This window comes from Phoca vitulina, unplaced genomic scaffold, assembly GCF_004348235.1.
Source record: "Phoca vitulina isolate PV1807 unplaced genomic scaffold, GSC_HSeal_1.0 scaffold16, whole genome shotgun sequence".
Lineage (NCBI taxonomy): Eukaryota > Metazoa > Chordata > Mammalia > Carnivora > Phocidae > Phoca > Phoca vitulina.
The window spans coordinates 10,646,225-10,664,522 of NW_022589719.1; the positions used below are offsets into that span (position 1 = coordinate 10,646,225).

The 18,298-nt window shown below is 36.0% G+C and overlaps 1 protein-coding gene and 1 pseudogene across 1 annotated transcript in view; one reads left to right on the top strand and one right to left on the bottom strand.

Moving 5' to 3' along the window:
* Nucleotides 1-18,298, bottom strand: part of DCDC1 (doublecortin domain containing 1) — a 465,966-nt gene that overhangs the window by 133,149 nt on the left and 314,519 nt on the right. The window lies entirely within an intron of this gene.
* LOC116638950 lies at nucleotides 11,619-11,741 on the top strand (annotated as a pseudogene).

Genomic DNA, 18,298 nt, shown 5'->3' on the forward strand with positions numbered 1-18,298 from the left:
ACCTTCATAACCATCAACCTATCAGATGGAGGCACCACCATAAGGAGTGGAATCAGTGGTATTAAGTTTTTCACAAGCACTGCTTTTAAGGAAGACTGACTTAAGATTTATTCATCTTCTACCCACCAATATTCCCATATTCTAGATGAAAACTATGGTTTAGGTAGTCCTCAATTGCGATTTAAAACTCATTCATTATCCTAAAGTTTAAGAAGCATCTTACATCCTCCCTTTCTTAATTCTACATTAGCTGTATTTAAGACACCTGAATTTCCTTTTTTTTCTTTTTCTTTTTTTGTTAATGTAGTTAAGTTATTTTCTTACTGTTAAGCAGGCTTCTAGTCATATTAAAAATTGTTTCCCGGGGCACCTGGGTGGCTCAGTCTGTTAAGCATCTGCCTTCAGCTCAGGTCATGATCCCAGCGTCCTGGGATCAAGCCCCACATCGGGCTTCCTGCTCAGCGGGAGCCTGTTTCTCCCTCTGCCTGCCTGCCTATATGCCTACTTGTGATCTCTCTCTCTCTCTCTGTCAAATAAATAAATAAAATCTTTTAAAGAATTGTTTCCCAGTAATAATGGGTTTTCACCGAAATACTTCATTTTTTCCTCTTCTCCTACTCATCAGCTGTTCTTCTGTTTCCTTTTCTCCAGCTGCTTATGTTATTACATGCTTAATTTTCCTTTTCTCTTGTTGATCTTCTTTCCCTCTGACGTTTTCCTGATAGAACAAAACCATCTGACTGCATGGGTTTTAAATAAGAGCCATATCTTTCTTACCATATTTATGGGTTTTGCCTTTCCATCATGACCTTCTGAAATGACTTATGTATGCTTGAACTCTACTTAAGAGATAATTGCAGAAATTTGGGGGGAAAAGGATTGTTATTTCAAGGATATGAGTGCGGCGGTTTGGAAAAAAGGATGTACACATCCTAAATAATATGCTCTGTAATGTCAGTACTCAGAAGAAATGGTTATCTGTAATGTGTCTTAATCAATACTGGAGTCAAAGTTAGGGTACAAATGGATTTCCAGGTAGGTGAAGCCAAGTGGATGTCGGCCATTGTGTAAAGAGCCCTTGGAGACTTTAGTGGTAGAAATTAAGAAGCAAGACCACAAAGATTCTGAGAACATGAACTGATCAAGACAACTTAATTAAAGGTCTATTATGCAAGCAAAAGTCAAAAAGATGTACACATTTTAAAAAGCCCTCTACATTCTTAAACATCTTTTATTATGGCAAACTGCATTTAGATATTGATTTTTTTTAAAGATTTTATTTATTTATTTGACAGAGAGATACAGACAGCGAGAGAGGGAACACAAGCAGGGGGAATGGGAGAGAGAGAAGCAGGCTTCCCGCTGAGCAGGGAGCCCGATGCGGGGCTCGATCCCAGGACCCTGGGATCATGACCTGAGCCGAAGGAAGACGCTTAACGACTGAGCCACCCAGGCGCCCCTAGATATTGATATTTTTGAAGTAAAAAAAAAAAAAAAAACTGAAATATAGTAGAGAGAGGGAGGTTGGGTTTTAATCCCATCTCTGTCACTTTTTAACTGAAAGACCTGTGTTGGTCATCTAGTTTCTATGAGCCTCAGTTTCTTTGGTCGTAAGATGGGAACAATAATACCTCCCTTAAAGAGTGATAATGATTAAATGAGACAATGTGCATGTGGCATAGGGAAAGTGCAAAATAAATGGTGACTCCTTTAAATTCCTCAAATCAATGGTGAAAAGGAGAGTAGCATGAGTAACAAAAAGTATTAGATTTCCCTCAAATGGCAGGAGAGGAATGTATCTTTCTCCCATTAATACTCAGATCTTAAGGCTACCATGAAGTGTTTGTGCTAAATTGCTGTGTTTGCCATGTTTTTCATTATAAAATGTTTAATGCAGTGACATCTATAAAATCATTTACATGGAGGAGACTGACATATAAATAAAGAACTGGAATACAGAAGGTGAATCATATATAAAGTGTTATGTGAACCCCTTATCACATATATCATTTGCAAATATCTTCTACATTCAGTAGGTTGCCTTTTTGTTTTGTTGATGGTTTCCTTCACTGTGCAGAAGCTTTTTATTTTGGTTAATTTCCAAAATATATAAAGAACTCATACAATTCAGCAGCAAAAGATAACAATAATAATAATCCAATTAAAATGAGCAGAGGACCTGATAGATATTTGTCCAAAGAAGACATAACACAACAGATATAAAAAAAGAGGTTCAATATCCCTAATAATCGGGGAAATGCAAATCAAAACCACAATGAGATTTCACTTTACATCTGTCAAAATGACTAGAATCATAAACAGAAGAAATAACAAGTGTTGGTGAGGTTGTGGAGAAAAAGGAACTCTTGTGCACTGTTGGTGGGAATGCAAATTGGTGCCGCCATTCTGGAAAGCAGAAGAGGTTCCTCAAAAAATTAGAAATAGAAATACCATATGATCCAATAATTCCACTACTGGTTATTTAACCAAAGAAAATGAGAACTTAATTCAAAAAGATGTACGGACCCCTATGTTTACTACAACATTATTTACAACAGCCAAGATATGGAAGCAACTCAAGTGTTCATCCATAGATGAATGGATAAAGAAGAGGTGGTATATATATACAATGGAATATTACTCAGCCATAAAAAGAATAAGATCTTGCCATTTGTAACAACATGGATGGACTTATAGGATATAATGTTAAGCGAATAAGTCAGTCAGAGAAAGACAAATACCATATGATTTCACTCAAATGTGGAATTTAAGAAACAAAACAAATGAACAAAGAGAAAAAGAGACAAAAACACAGGCTCTTAAATACAGAGAACAAACTGGTGGTTGTGAAACTGGTGGTTGCCAGAGGGGAGGTAGGTTGGGGGTGGGGAATGGGTGAAAAGTAATTTACCTGGATGAGCACTGAAAAACGTATAGAATTGTTGAATCATTATATTGTATGCCTGAAACTAATATAACATTGTATGTTAATTATACTGGAATAAAAAAACAAAAATAAAAAGTAAAAAGTGTCATGCAAAAACTGAAAATGGATTACTTGGCTATGTGACTTAGGTTGGGGTGGGTGGCATTAAAGAAGGTTCAAAGATGGGCATTTGAATTGGGTTTTTAATGAAGAGTAGAGGAGGAGTTCATTCAATGGACAAGGGATAGTGGGAGGGATCGCATGTACAAAGGCCCCTAGGCTTGAAACATTAAGGCATACGTCAATGGTGCCCAAACTTGCCTGCATTGAAATCACTTTGGAAACTTAAAATATAGGGCTGCCCATGTCCCACTCCTAGAGAATGAGATTTAATTGTCAGAGGTGGCCTGGGTTTTGAGAAGGACCCCCAAGTGATTTTAATATGCACACAAGTTTGGGAACCACTAGCATATCAATTTTCTGTTAGTTGTTGTATATGGCTGAGTGTAGGAAAAATAATGAAAGATGAACCTGAAATGCCATGTCATAGAATTCAAACTTTATACTCTAATTTTGACATTGTTTGATTGTATACTTCTATAATTTAAAAATTTAGTGTGCACCCCTGAATGTGTATATGCGTTTATTCATTAACGTATACATGTATTATTGTATAATATGCAGAATATTGAATGCACGACATAGATATACTATATACAAAAAGTACAAATAAAAAATGATTAGCAAGGGGTGCCTGGGTGGCTCAGTCAGTTAAGCGTCTGACTTCTGCTCAGGTCATGATCTCAGGGTCTTGGGATCGAGCCCCACATTGGGCTCCCTGCTCTGCGGGAAGCCTGCTTCTCCCTCTCCCTCTGCTGCTCCCCCTGCTTGTGCTCTCTCTCTCTGTGTCAAATAAATAAATAAAATCTTTAAAAAAAAAAGATTAGCAAAAGCATAAAACAGTATTTTAAGTATTTTATTTATTAATGGTTAAAAATCTTCTCTCATTAAAGTATCATTAAAATATGATTTTTGTCTAAGCAATAAGAGAGGATATGCTTCATTATTTGTGACAATCTTAGTTTGATATCACAGAGATTCACAGTCTCCTTTTAATTGCAGATGATTTATGGCTTGGTTTTAAGGATTATTATACATAAAACCAAACTTCTTCAAAAAAATGTAGATACAAGTAGAAGAAATGCATCATTGGCTAAACATACTAAATCATCTTTTCAATTTTCAAGCTCATCACCAATTATTTAAGTTTTTGTTAATATTTGGCTAGCAAGGGGGCCTTGGGTGGCTCAGTCGTTAAGTGTCTGCCTTCAGCTCAGGTCATGGTCCCAGGGTCCTGGGATCGAGCCCCGCATCGGGCTCCCTGCTCGGCGGGAAGCCTGCTTCTCCCTCACCCACTCCCTCTGCTTGTGTTCCCTCTCTCGCTGTATCTCTCTCTGTCAAATAAATAGATAAAATAAAAAAAAAAATTGGCTAGCAAAGTTTCAACTACCTTAATGTCTATCATTTGATCTCACAAATTTATCAGAGAGCATTAATTTTTTTAATAAATAAGCTCAAGGGGAGCCTGGGTGGCTCAGTCAGTTAAGCGGCTGCCTTTGGCTCAGGTCATGATCCCAGGGTCCTGGGATGGAGCCCTGTATTGGGCTCCCTGCTCAGCGGGGAGTCTGCTTCTTCCTCTCCCTCTCCCTTTGCCCCTCCACCCGACTCATGATTTCTTTCTCTCTCTCTAATAAATAAATAAAATCTTTTAAAAAAGAAAAGAAAATATATTTCTGTGTTTTTAAGTGTGTTTTGAGATGGAGAGGAAGAGGATGGTTTCCATGAGCTAGAAAAGATGAGAATCTCGCTCTTCGAGTAAGAGACATGTTCACTGAGATTTAACACAGATCTAGTGAACATTATTAAGCTCATAAGTGCCAGACACCCCATGTTCTTCTGAGGTCCCTCATTTCCTTTTGCAACAACCCATCTCCATCTCATTGGTGCAGGGGAGGAAACTACAGCTCACAGTGAGGTAGTCACTACAGTACTAACAATGCAGCAGAAAGAACTGGACAACTGAGAAGTGAGAAAAAGGTTTGCAGAAGCTACTGGGAGAAATTTGTTAGGAAGACCATGAGACGTGGAGAACATTTTCCTGAGCCCCGCTTAGATGAGTTTGGACAGCATGAACTTGTGGTGAAAGTTATTTAGCATATTTTTTTCCCTCTAATTCAAGAGTTAGAGAGAAATTAGACAGAGGGCATAGAGAAATAAAGAGAATTCCAGGATATTAGCAAAGGAGCCTTTGTAAGAGTTTTCTTACTGGTGTAGGTTTTAGAGGTAAGGGACCCAGGGAAGGCTGTGCTGAAATGGAAGAAGGATGAGACCAGGGAACCAGAGGAGGACCTCGGAGGGCTCCGCGTGTGATGGGAAATACAAGAGATGAAATAGGAGATGTGTGGGAAGGAGATGCTTTAGGAAGCAAAATTACAGGTTTTCTTATCGGTCATACCCCAAGTTGAGTCCTGACTTGGCCAGTTGTTTTGTGACCTTAGAAAGTTACATAACCTTGTCTACCAAATGGGAGTTACAATAACACGGCCTCATTGAGGTGTGCGGTTTTTATAGAAAGAGCTCGACAGGTATAACTGCTCAGGTATACAGAAGGAGCTCAATAAATGGTAGGTGCTATTGTCATTATTATCACTATTATTACTCAGTTTTTGGAAATAGATAGACTTCAAGATTATAGCCGAAGTGCGGGAGGGCAAATGGATAGCCGAAGTTGGTGGAGATAAAGGTTCTTTGAAGGGAAAAATTTTAAGAACGAAGAGGATAAAGTATATAACATGTTTATAGATTGAGATAAATTCTTTTTTTTTTAAAGATTTTATTTATTTACTTGACAGAGAGAGCTAGAGAGTGAACACAAGCAGGGGGAGTGGGAGAGGGAGAAGCAGGCTTCCCGCGGAGCAGGGAGCCCGATGCTGGGCTTGATCCAAGGACCCTGGGATCATGACCAGAGCCGAAGGCAGACGCTTAACCGACTGAGCCACCCAGGTGCCCCATAGATTGAGATAAATTCTATGAAGAAATAAACAGGGCGATGAGACAAAGAGTATGAGGATTGAATGGGGGAGTGTTTAAAGTTGTCAACGATGGTGGCGAAAAAGAAAAAGTATTTTTTCCACTGTCAAATTACATTATTTCTCACATGGTGTTACAATGTAATTGATGTGATATGTTAAAAATGAAAACCGATCGTGTTTTAAATACTTTTCTTTGTTCTTAAAGTAAAATCAAATTCAAATCTTCACCAGGTTCTACAAGGCTCGGATCTCTGTCCTCAGCTCTACTGCTCTCCCTCCCGCTAGCTCTTTCTGCTCTAGCCAAATCTTCAGCTTTTCTGTTTTTAGAAGAAACCAAGCTCTTTCTTGCCTTAGGCTCTTCGCTAATCTCTGCCCAGAGCACATTTTCACTCCCACCATCTGCCTCTGGCTCCCACCCCCTATTCTGTTTTTGCATCACCCACAATTTATCAGTTCAAATCTCCCCTTTTCAAGGAACTGTCCCTACTATACTACCTAAAGCAGCAGTACCTCCCCCTCCAGTACTCTTGATTCCATCTCCCTTTTAACTCCTTTGTAGGACATATCACAACCGGTGAACATGTTAATTGTTTACTCTCCAAACACCAAGCAAATTATAGGAGGATGTGAGCTTTGCTGCTGTTTTTCATTGCTGAAGCCACAGCACTGGTAACATCCGGTAAATGATAACACTCAATAAGTACTGCCATTTGAATATATGAATGAAGAAAATACAAGAAATGAAATCTTCATCTGTAACATCAATGAATAAAACATTTGGTTCTCATTCATTCTCTCAACCCCCAAAGCCAACTTCATAGACCCTTTGGAACACTATTTTTAAACTATAATTGTCTTTCACTGAATAATGATTTCCCAGGTAATTTAATTTTGTTCTCATAAATATAGCTTCCACATCTCTGCTGCTCTAGAAAATTCTAGAAAAACAGAACCCATACTCAAAACAACTGTTACAAAATACAGAAGGAGGAGGAGGAGGAGAAATACATTAGAAAAGACAGAAATGTTTGTCTCCAGTCATTAGATCAATTCTAGACTCCCAATCTCCCAGACTCCTGAACTCAAAAATGTAGAGGTAATCTTTGGCCACTTCTCTTTCTCCATTTTCATCACTTTAAATGTATAACTTGAAAATATCTTTCAGATTCTTTTATAATTTTTTTTAGTAGGTTCCATGCCCAACATGGGGCTTGAACTCATGACTACGAGGTCAAGAGTTGCATGCTCCATCACCTGAGCTAGTCAGGCACCACATCTTATATGATTTTTTAAGGTAAAAAAGTAGGGAAAAACTTTTTCACTCTCAAGTAAATTTTTGCATGGATAATTCCACAAGTAAAGTCAAAAGAGAAACCATAATCTGGGAAAAATTTTGTAACTCAAATCACAAGGGCAGTTTTCCCAATATATAAAAAAAAACTCTTGCAAATCTATAAGAAAATAGCAAAATCTCAATAGAAAACTAGGCAAAGATATTAACAGTTCAAAGAATGGGAAACTTAAGCATATGAAAATGATCAAATTCATTTAAAAAAACAGAATTACAAAATAAAATTACGTCAAAAGATCATTTTTTACCTTGCCAGTGGTAAAGGTTCAAAGTTTTATATTATCAAAGTTGTATATGGAGCAGGCACTTTCATATGTTGCTGGAGAATGTGCAAATTGTATAGTCTCTTTAGAGAACATTTTGACAATATCTATAAAAATTACTTAGACACCTTATCCCATCTATTTGAAAAAAAATGTTTGCCTTATCCCATTTACTTTAGAGAAATGTATCCCAATATATTTACACATATGTGCAATGTACAAAGTACAAAGTTAATCATTGTAGCACTGATTTTAAAAGTAAAAAGTTAGAAATAATCTAAATGCCCTACAGCTGAAAGCAACTGAAATTATGGTACATCCACAAAATGGAAAAATATGCATCAAGAAAAATGAAGGAGTACATTTTTAATACTGCTACAGAAAAATCCCAAACATACATGGTTAAGTGAAAAAAAGCAAAATGCAAACAGTATTTGGAACATTACCATTTGTGTAAAGGGAATGAGGTACATATTCATATTTCTCTGTTTATGCATAAAAAAATCTCTGGAAAGATCAACAGGTAACTAATAGGAATAATTTCTTGGTGAGCATGGGACTGGCCTGATAGGGAAGGTAGGGGGCAGTGGTAGATAGGAAAGTTTAATATACACCTGTTTGAAACTTTAATTTTTGAACCATGTGAACTATCTATTTAAAAATAATTAATTTGGGGGGCACCTGGGTGGCACATTCAGTTAAGCGTCCATCACTTGGTTTCAGCTCAGGTCATGATCTCAGGGACCTGGGATCGAGCCCCACATTGGGCTCCATGATCAGTGTGGAGTCTGCTTGAGATTCTGTCTCTCCCTCTCTCTTGCCCCTCCCGCTTGTGCTGTCTCCCTCTCACTCTCAAATAAATAAATAAAATCTTAAAAAAACGAAAATAACTAATTTTTAAAATTTGGTGGTGAGGAGAAAATAAAAGCATAGAAAGTACTTCCCAACAGCTTTACTCTTGAATAACTTTGGGAACCAAGGTGGCTTCCTGTTATTAATGAGATGCACAGAAAATAATTAGTAAATGTTGAATGTATGCATGAGGGAATAAAATGTGTCAATTCTTCCCTAAGTTATTAAAGGTCTTCCATCAGCTGGATCTATTTTATCAGCTCGAATTACCTTGCACTAGTCTCAGAGATCATCACTCCAGCCATCATTTACAGTCCCTATAAATGCATTCCTACCCTTGCTAATGAGGTTTCCTTCACCAGGTAGCCCTCTTTTTTTGTCAATCTGAATCCCTTTCATTTAAGAGCACAGCCTCACATCCACCTTCCGAGGGGCAAAAACAACAGAAATGTAAACAACTGTCTCCCTTCTGGCGGCTGAAAGTCTGAAATCAGTGTCAACAGGGCGATGCTCCTTCCCAGGCCTGTAAAGGGGAATGCTTTCTTGCCACTTCCTAGCTTCTGGTGGTTTGCTGGCAATCTGGGGCATTCCTTGCAGCTAGGGCACTTCAGTCTCTGCCTCCATCATCACAAAGTTCCTCTCTGTGAATCTGTGTCTTTGTCTCTTCTTGCCTTCTTAGAAGGACGTCAGTCATTTTAGTGTTCTAATTAACTAATTAGGCCCACCCTAATTAACTATGACCTCATTTTAACTTGATTACATTTGCAAAGACTCTATTTCCAAATACAGTCACATTCACAGGAACTGGGGGGTTAGAACTTCAACATACCTTTTTGCAATACAATTCAACCCATAAAACCTTCTGTAGCTGATGCCACCCTGTTTTTAGATTTCTATCCCTAATGTTAAATTCTATATATAGTTCTGCACCCTTATAGTCTCTCTTGTTTATCTAACTAGTTCATGTTATCTTTTTATTTTTTCCAATTATATATTATATATATTATACACACATATTATATATATTATACACACATATACACACACACACACATTTTGTCTCCCAAGCTAGATTATAAGTACCTCAAGAGCAGGAATATGTTTTCTCCTAACTTTGTTGGGCCTGGTCCTACACCCATAATAGGGACTCAAAAATGACTAGGTGAAGGATTGGATGAATGATGCCCTAGAAGGCGGACACTGTGACTTTCATAGATTTTAACAATCATTCATCCATCACAACAACCTTTCAATGAGCTAAGAGGAGGCTCCTTGAGTCACTCAGAGTGTGAGAATCCAAAAGTAGCATTAGCTCATCAGTACCACACGGCAAAGGCTCCACTTTAAGGAAGGATCAAGATCAATAAACAATAGACTTTGTCCCAAGAATGGAGGTAATTGCATGGCGGGGAGGCAATCTAGTCTTCAGTCTCATGTCCAGCTGTCCAGATGCGAGGCAAGTCCCGGCCTTAGTTTATAATTATGGACAAAGAAGTTTATCATTAGATTTGTGTTGTCTTTCCTCAAAATACATGCATCTATCCACATGTATGCATATATGTATAACATACGAACTGATTTCTGATTAACACGAAGGCTTGATATTTCTCAGGCATTTAAACCAAGAGATCACAGTAGGATATGAACAGCAGTACAATCTGGTAATTGGCTGCTGTCTCATCCCATCACAGGCAAGCAAAAGCTCATGGCGGAGCAAGGAACAGTGAGGAAGACACTTAGTAAGTGCAAGAAAAGTCAAGACAGAAGGGAAGTGCAGGGCAGAACAAAGAAGAGAGACACAGAAAGAGAAAATCCAAAGAGGAAAACAATCAACCCAAATACCTAACCCAGAAACACATAATTGTACTTCATAATAATGAATTACATACAAATGAGTCATATTCGTACAAGGTTGACAAGGTACATCATTGTGCTGTATCGAAAAATGCTGCTCATTTTCAGCAGTAAAACAACCACATGAAAAAAGGTCAATGGATTAGAATATATAAATTTTAAACTCTTGTATATTGAAATATAGTAAAATTAAAGGAACAATCACATATTGGAAAAATTATTTGCATCAAATATAACAGGCAATGGGTTTTTCTCTAATGTATAATTAGTGTTTTCAAATGCAGTTTTAAAAATTTCAAAAACTCCAGGGGCGCCTGGGTGGCTCAGTCGTTAAGTATCTGCCTTCAGCTGAGGTCATGATCCCAGGGTCCTGGGATCGAGCCCGGCATCGGGCTCCCTGCTCCGCGGGAAACCTGCTTCTACCTCTCCCACTCCCCCTGTTTGTGTCCCCTCTCTCACTGTGTCTCTCTCTCTCTGTCAAATAAATAAATAAAATTTCAAAAATTTCAAAAACTCCAAATGAGCACAGGATATAAGCAGACTATTCATATAAAGTAAAAAAATGATTAGAAAATTGATACAAGGGAAGTTGTAATCAAATAAATGCAAATTAAAGCAACCTGGATTTTTCTTTTTTTTTTGCAACCTGGATTTTTTAAAAGATCCACTAAATGCAATAAAAATATCTAAATTTAATACTCAATTCAGATGAATGTAATAAAGAAATCAACATACTCACTCATTGCTGGTTGTATTACCAATAGGCAATACAATAGAGCAATGTATAGCAAGTAAGCAAGTATTATAAAGATGGTCATACCTTCTGAAGAAACAGTAATGTCCTAGAAGTTTATCTTAAGAAATAGTTGGAAAGAAACATAAAGGTAACTGAGTGAGAATATTCACTGCAATTCTGTCCATAGTAACAAGAATAGGGAATAACTGAAATATCCATCTCTAAGATAATGATTTTTAATCCCATAGAATGTTATAACAACATTGAGACTCTTATTATGAAGTTTATGCAAAGTCATGCAAAAGCATTATGCAGTCATGGTAAGTAGAAAAAGCAGAACAAAAGTAATAAAAAAATAAATTTCAACTACGTAAAGATAGGTATTCCTATAGAATATCACACACCCATTCACTGAAAACATACTAAGCAACTTTTATCTGCTGGGCCTATGCTAGGAACAAGGGATATAGTCTCTGGACTCACACAATCTTAAGGAGTAAAGACATGTAAAAGTCAATGTTACAGTATAGAAAGTACAACAATGATACTTGCGCAGTGGAAGCATCGTAGCCAATGAGGTTTATCGGAGGAGCGATTATTGCTAATTGAAAAATAAAAGTATACAGTGGGATTGGAATTACATGTGATATTTTAAATTCTTATGTGTTATGTGTACTTTTTTCCATTTATTCTTTTTTCCCATATTACAAGAAAATGACATGTTTATCATAAAATACTAGGAAAATATAGAAAACATATAAGGAATCAGAAAAGAATCTGCACAATCCTAGCACCCACAGACAACCACCTTAACAGCATGACAAGTTTTCAGCCTGTCTTTTTAAAATATTCATTTCTAGATTTTTTAAAACATATTTAGATGACATGTATATACATTTTGTGATATGTTATTATTAATTAAAATTATAGCATAAGCAAGTTTCTGTGCTATGAAAAACTATGGAAAAATGCTTAATGTTTCATAATCGTCCATAGATAAAATGCAGTCCACTTAGCAATGCTCCCATGGTCAGATACCTTGCTTCCCTGTCTTTCTTAGCATTAATAATGCTGCAATGCATATCTTTATCTCCATTTCCATTAACATTTTGATTATAAGCTCCTAGTGTGTCACTTAATTTTTAAAGCTATACCTTAGTAATATAACTCAGAGACATTTCACCAAATATAAAGTCTTCATAATCCTGAGTATAACTATGTTATCTATAGTAATTTCAAGTAAGGTATTTGAGAAATAACATGACAGTATCTTACAGAAAAAAGGAACACTTAAGACTATCATAGAACATGTATGGAGCATTGCTTTCATGGGCACTCCTGTTTACAACCTCTCCCCAAAGAGAGATGCTGTTAAAGCTCCCATCTCATCTATTGAGAAAAAGCCAGGAGAGTAAGTGGGAACTCAAATTTGAAAAAGCCACAGCATTCTAAAATGCATAACTTTTTCCCATAGCTTATATATTTTAAGAAAAAAAATTTACACATTTGAGATTTCTAAAACATGTATTACTTTTAATATGAAAACAGCATCATGAAATAAAAGCTATATGTACATTTAAACCACAGAGTACTTGAGCACAGATAACTAAAATTCAGTGAATTAAAACAACTCTTTCTCTTTAGTGTAAAGTTAATTACAGCATTTTTTTGGTGGAAAAAGAATAAAGGATTAAAATACCTAAAGGGACTTTTCCTAAGATATTTATGACTGCCATCATTTTGCCAGGTGATATACTTTATACTTGCTTGAATAATTTGTTTGAGGTCATTGAAATAGTTACTGAAAATGTTTGTCTTTCCCATTTTAAGGTCATAAAAACTGAAGCCTACTTTAATGAACATGAAGTTCTCAGCACAACCTCCAATGTCTCTGAAGTAAATACAGCAGATAAACACCCATGTCATAAGGAAACTGAGGCCTAGTGTACATTGATGATGCACCAAATCTGATACACGGTGGGATATGGCACGGCAGAAAGAACTGGGCTATGAAATGAGACAATAAAAATAAATGACCTTAGGAAGGAGCCTTTAGAATTGAAACTTGTTGGTTGGATATGAACAGCAGAGGTACATATAATTCACAGCCTCAGGTTTTCTTTTCATAATTCTGTGACAAAGAAACGAGGGAGAACGCTTGAAACCTGTAATGAACATTCTTAATTCAAATATCATTTAAACTCATTAACTGTTGAGGTTTCATATCTGTATTTATCTTTAAAGGGAAGCATAAAAAGCTCTGTTATCCCTTTAGACATAAAAGAGATAAAGGAATGAAACTTGAAGAAAAGCCATAAATGTAGGAATTACAACATTACTGCCTTAATAACAATTCTTCACTAAGAGAATACATGACACAGTACCTTTATATAATGAAGACTAAACAGAGCAGAAACTACATAATGGCTATACCACTGTAGATCAATTTGAGTCTAACATAACAGAAACGATCACTGATCCCAAGACGTTATGGAATAGTAAACTTAAGATATTGTGCTGCTTTTCAAGTTTATGTGACTATGATTATTTAATTTTCTTTTGTGCGTGCTCAAGTATAGCTGTTATGTGACTACACATGAGAGAACCTGAAATTAATTTGTCTGTATGAGATCAGTGACTGTACAAATTCTTATGAAAACTAACATGCCATGACAATAGTAATTTTGATAAAATTACAGCAAGTACTGCAATTCTCTGCCATCTGGCTGTCTCGTCATAACTACTTTGATGTGCTTTTTATTACTTATTTATGTACTTCAACCACTTGATCGGTAGTGTTTTAAAGCATATAAATTATCACAATGGAAGGTTTTAAATGTTAAAGGAAGACTATCTTCGTATCTAAATGTTGAACTTTTCACCAAATTAGGAGACTCTTGCCTTTTTGATGGGAAAAATCTTATTCAAGTAAAAGCCATTTTGAGGAACTTTCCTAATTCATTTGATACAATTTGTTGTTACGTTTAATCCTTGAAACACAACAACCTTGAATTTTTTCCACAGCAATGCAGTACTATATATTTCACTATTGTTTTGATCTTCATAGTTTGAATTTAATACCTTAAATTTGATTATATACTTCCTATATTTTCCATCACCCTGTAGTTAGTTATTTACATGAAGACTAACTAAACCAACATCATTTGTACCCTTTGTAAAATGTGGAGGTCAAATCAAATCTTTATCTACCATGGATCCCTTTTGTTTTTGAGACTAAAAGAAATGACCTGAAAATTCAAAATACTCAAATAGATCCATAGAAATTCCTTTTCATTTTTAGGTTTCAATTTTATTTAAAGCCTAGAAACTTCTTTTCCTTATGGTCAAGTGTTATCTCCTCATGATAGTCATGTTGCCTAAATACTCTGCCTCCAACTTTCATAAAAATTTGAGTCTCCATTATGTGTTCAGGACACAGAGGTTGAATTATGATATACACCCCTACAGAACACTTTTTCAAATTTGGAAGGTAGAAGACATATTTGATGGTAATTACTGTCATGAGGAAAATCAGTTGCTGGTTTTAGTCCAGCTTCCAATGGGTCAGCATCTGTCTCACCGACTTCACAGAAATAACACTTGTTGATGACTTGGAAAGAAAGCAGAGAATTGTAAGTAATATGTCTTCTGACCGATAAGAATAAATTTAGGGTTGAACAGTATTAGTAAAAAAGCAATTCAGTGACATCTCAACGGTGTGTACAATCAGGACACTTGTCTACACTGATGAGATCCATACCATAATACATACTAAACGAAATTTCAAAAACCTCTCTTGACTCAGTTGGCATAAAAAATTTCTTCTAGATGGTAGAAAATAGCTTAGCTGTAATTCACTTGGAACTAATTTCAGTCATTGCTAAAACATGCTGGGTTGAAAATTAGTGTCAAACGACAAAATGGCATGACTTCTTAAAAGCATTTGAACTCAAAATTTATGTGCCCACAATGCACCTGAATTAAAGTTTCCAGGATTCAGGACTGAACTACAGTTACATACTGCCAACAGTATTCTCATCTCAGTCTTAAAGAAAATTGCACCCATGACTACACCCGAGATTTGGAATGGCATACCTAGGAGACACCATTGTTTATTCTCTTATAATACAAAGCAGGGAATTAGTATAAAAACTAATAAAAATGATATTTCTATAAAATAGAGTATTATCTTAGATTTTGGACACCGTAAAATGGCATATAATAAAGCTTTCTTTTCCAGCACAAATAAAAATTGTTGAACTTTTAGTGCTTAACAGTTTTTCAAAATAAAATAAAATATGCGTTTTAAAATACAAATGCATAAAACTACTAGATTGTTTTAATGATAGAGATACTGTCTTATGTTATCCAAACACATTTTTTATTGTTTCAATTTACATGTGTCCTAAGTTCTAAAAAGTTTTAAGGTCATTATTAACAGACAAACATCCTCTCAAAATGTTCAGATCCACATTCGTCAGTACCGTGTAGAACTCTCCTTGCTATATACTCCCTATCAAATACACTAAATAGAGTGACGGATGCCTGGCCCAACATCTTTACTGCAATTTCATATCTGAATGTACTAATTGTTTAGCAGTCTTTAAACCATTCCTGTTTTCATTATTTACACACAGCATGATAAATCTGAGGTACTTAAATTCAGAGGGAACAAAATAAAAGGCCTGCGTTTTTAAATGAAATGGCGAATTTGGAATGTGGAAACTGCAAAGTCACACCATGATAAACCTATTTGATGTTTTCTTCTTAATGAAATAAACACACACGGTCTTGTTTTCCCCATAAAGTTGAATTTCTTGCTTAGAGCTCATGTTTTCTACTAAATGGAATTTTTGTACATGGTCTGGAAGTGATTCATGAAATCTCTGTATCACTAGGGAGTCCTGCGTGTCTGACTCCAAAACTGTAACAAACCGAAGGGCTTGGCTGGGGACTAATTAATATTAAAGGGTAGATTTTGTTCATGGCACTGTGTAATAAGTCACCATGCTTTCAGTCTACCGGCTGTTTGAGCTGATGGCTACGTCAGGCCTGCCTCTAGCCACACACGTTATGAAGAATAAAACAGATGTTAAAGATTTTGCATCTGCTGATGCTGAAAGTAAAAGGAAAGAATCACTTCTCTAAACTTCCCTCAGCGGGAAGGAATTTGGACGCTTTTCCTGTCCCATTTCCTATTCGACTGCAGAAATAAAATTGATCAAATCTCTCTATCTGCCAACTCGAAGGTCAACACAAATGATATGTTCTTGTCAATCCAAGTGACCTTCTTCTAAGGCAAGAACTTAAAACATTCTCATTAAATATTTTATAATTTCTGAAATAAAAGTCCTTTTCAGATCATAAGCAAGATAGGGCAGGGGAATGGAAAAAAATGAATGGTCTATTGCTTAATTACCATTACAACAAACTTAAGTAGAAAAGGGAGACTTTTGTGATTAAAATGTTGCTTTTCTGATAGAAGTGACTCTTCAGAGAAAAGGTATCTTTTAAAATCAGAAAACCGTAGTGGTGATGTAAGTAGTATTAGTTATAACAGCAATGTGCAAAGGTCTGTATTTTAGTTGTGGAGGGAACAAAAATAGTTTTATGAGCTCTTTACTGTACATTTAAAAATGACATTATTTTAGCAATAACGGCATTATTTAGTAGATTCATTGTCTCGGATATTCTATTTTGCTCTACTTTTTCTTTTGGTAATATAAATTTTAAGAATTATATTTACTTGCTGAGAAAATATCAGTCATAACTGTATTCACATCAAATCAAATTCTTAAGCCCCTGTGATTCTATCTAATCTTTCTTTGTAATAATAAAGCACATTTTGAGCTTTGCTTTTTTCTTGATGACATTTATGCTGATTTTAAATGAGATTTTGGCTTGTATTCTTTTAAAGAATACATTATTGATACTGATGGCATACTTTTCTTACTACAGCAAATCAAAAGAATTATTTCTCTTTACACATCCATAAGAGGAATTTCACTTACATGGTTTCTCTTACAAGGACACACTGACAAAAAGAAGCCCTCTTCCATATAAGATGATAATTTTCGTAATATACACAGTCAAACTGGTAAAAGCAAGATCATCAAAATTCTTCAATTTTTATTTCAATTTAAAATAAAATGATGTGAAATACAGTTATTGTGGTATCGACTTGAAAAAAGAAACATTTTATATACTTGGACCAATAAGTCATGTATACAAATCATTTTTTTTCTGGCAATTTTGAACTGCTTATCTTTCATAGGATTTCTTATGGCTATTTACATTTTCACTCAGTGAAAATCAATTACCTTCTTGCAATAAGCCTCATTTGCTACCTTTGAGTATAATAGAAACACCATTAGGATGATGACATTACCCAAAAGAAGGGCACCACACAGTTGGTAGACATAAATTAAGGGCCCTTTCACATATGCATTAGAAATACTGCTGTGACTGAAATATGCATAAAGTCTGTATCTATTAGAGCTATTAGTGTGTGGGGGTGATGATTTTGAAGGGGGAGGGAAGGATTGGTAGATTGTGATCTACTACTTTGACAAAATTATGTATTTCCTTTTTTGCCCAGTATGTGCCACTGATGCAATAAGCCTGGGCCCCCAGCTGAGCTGCATTTGGAAATGCCACTGAGCATGGTATACGCGCTTCACTTCCCTTTGCCGAAGCAAGACACTGTCAGGAATAGAGTGCATATGTGCCGCCAAACCCACTCCTCCTCCATCACCCTGACCTCCGCAGCTCTGCGGATGTCTGCCTGGCTGAAGCCACCACTCATGCGGAAAACAGCTCCTGCAGATCAATTCATAGGATTTAGGGACATTTAACTTCCATCAAGCCCACATCATCTTATTGGTATTTGAGGACTAACTTATTACTGAACATTAATGGCCATAACATAGAGAATTGTATATTTCCCAGGGGAAGAAAAAAAAAACTAATCTAGAAATTCCCCCCTCTGAGACTAAAAAACAGAGGAAACCACACTTAAACCCAGTTATTTTTATCTGAGTTCTTATAAGCTTAAGTAAAACAAAATTATAACATATTGACCCTTGGGGTGTGAGTGAAAGTTATGTACCTTTTAAAAGGTGTTAGGATTACAAATTACAATTTTTGATGAATTATTTTCAGAATCATTTATGTTTTAGGCAATCTTAAAAATACAGGAGACATGTGGATAGTTCGTTAAGGAAT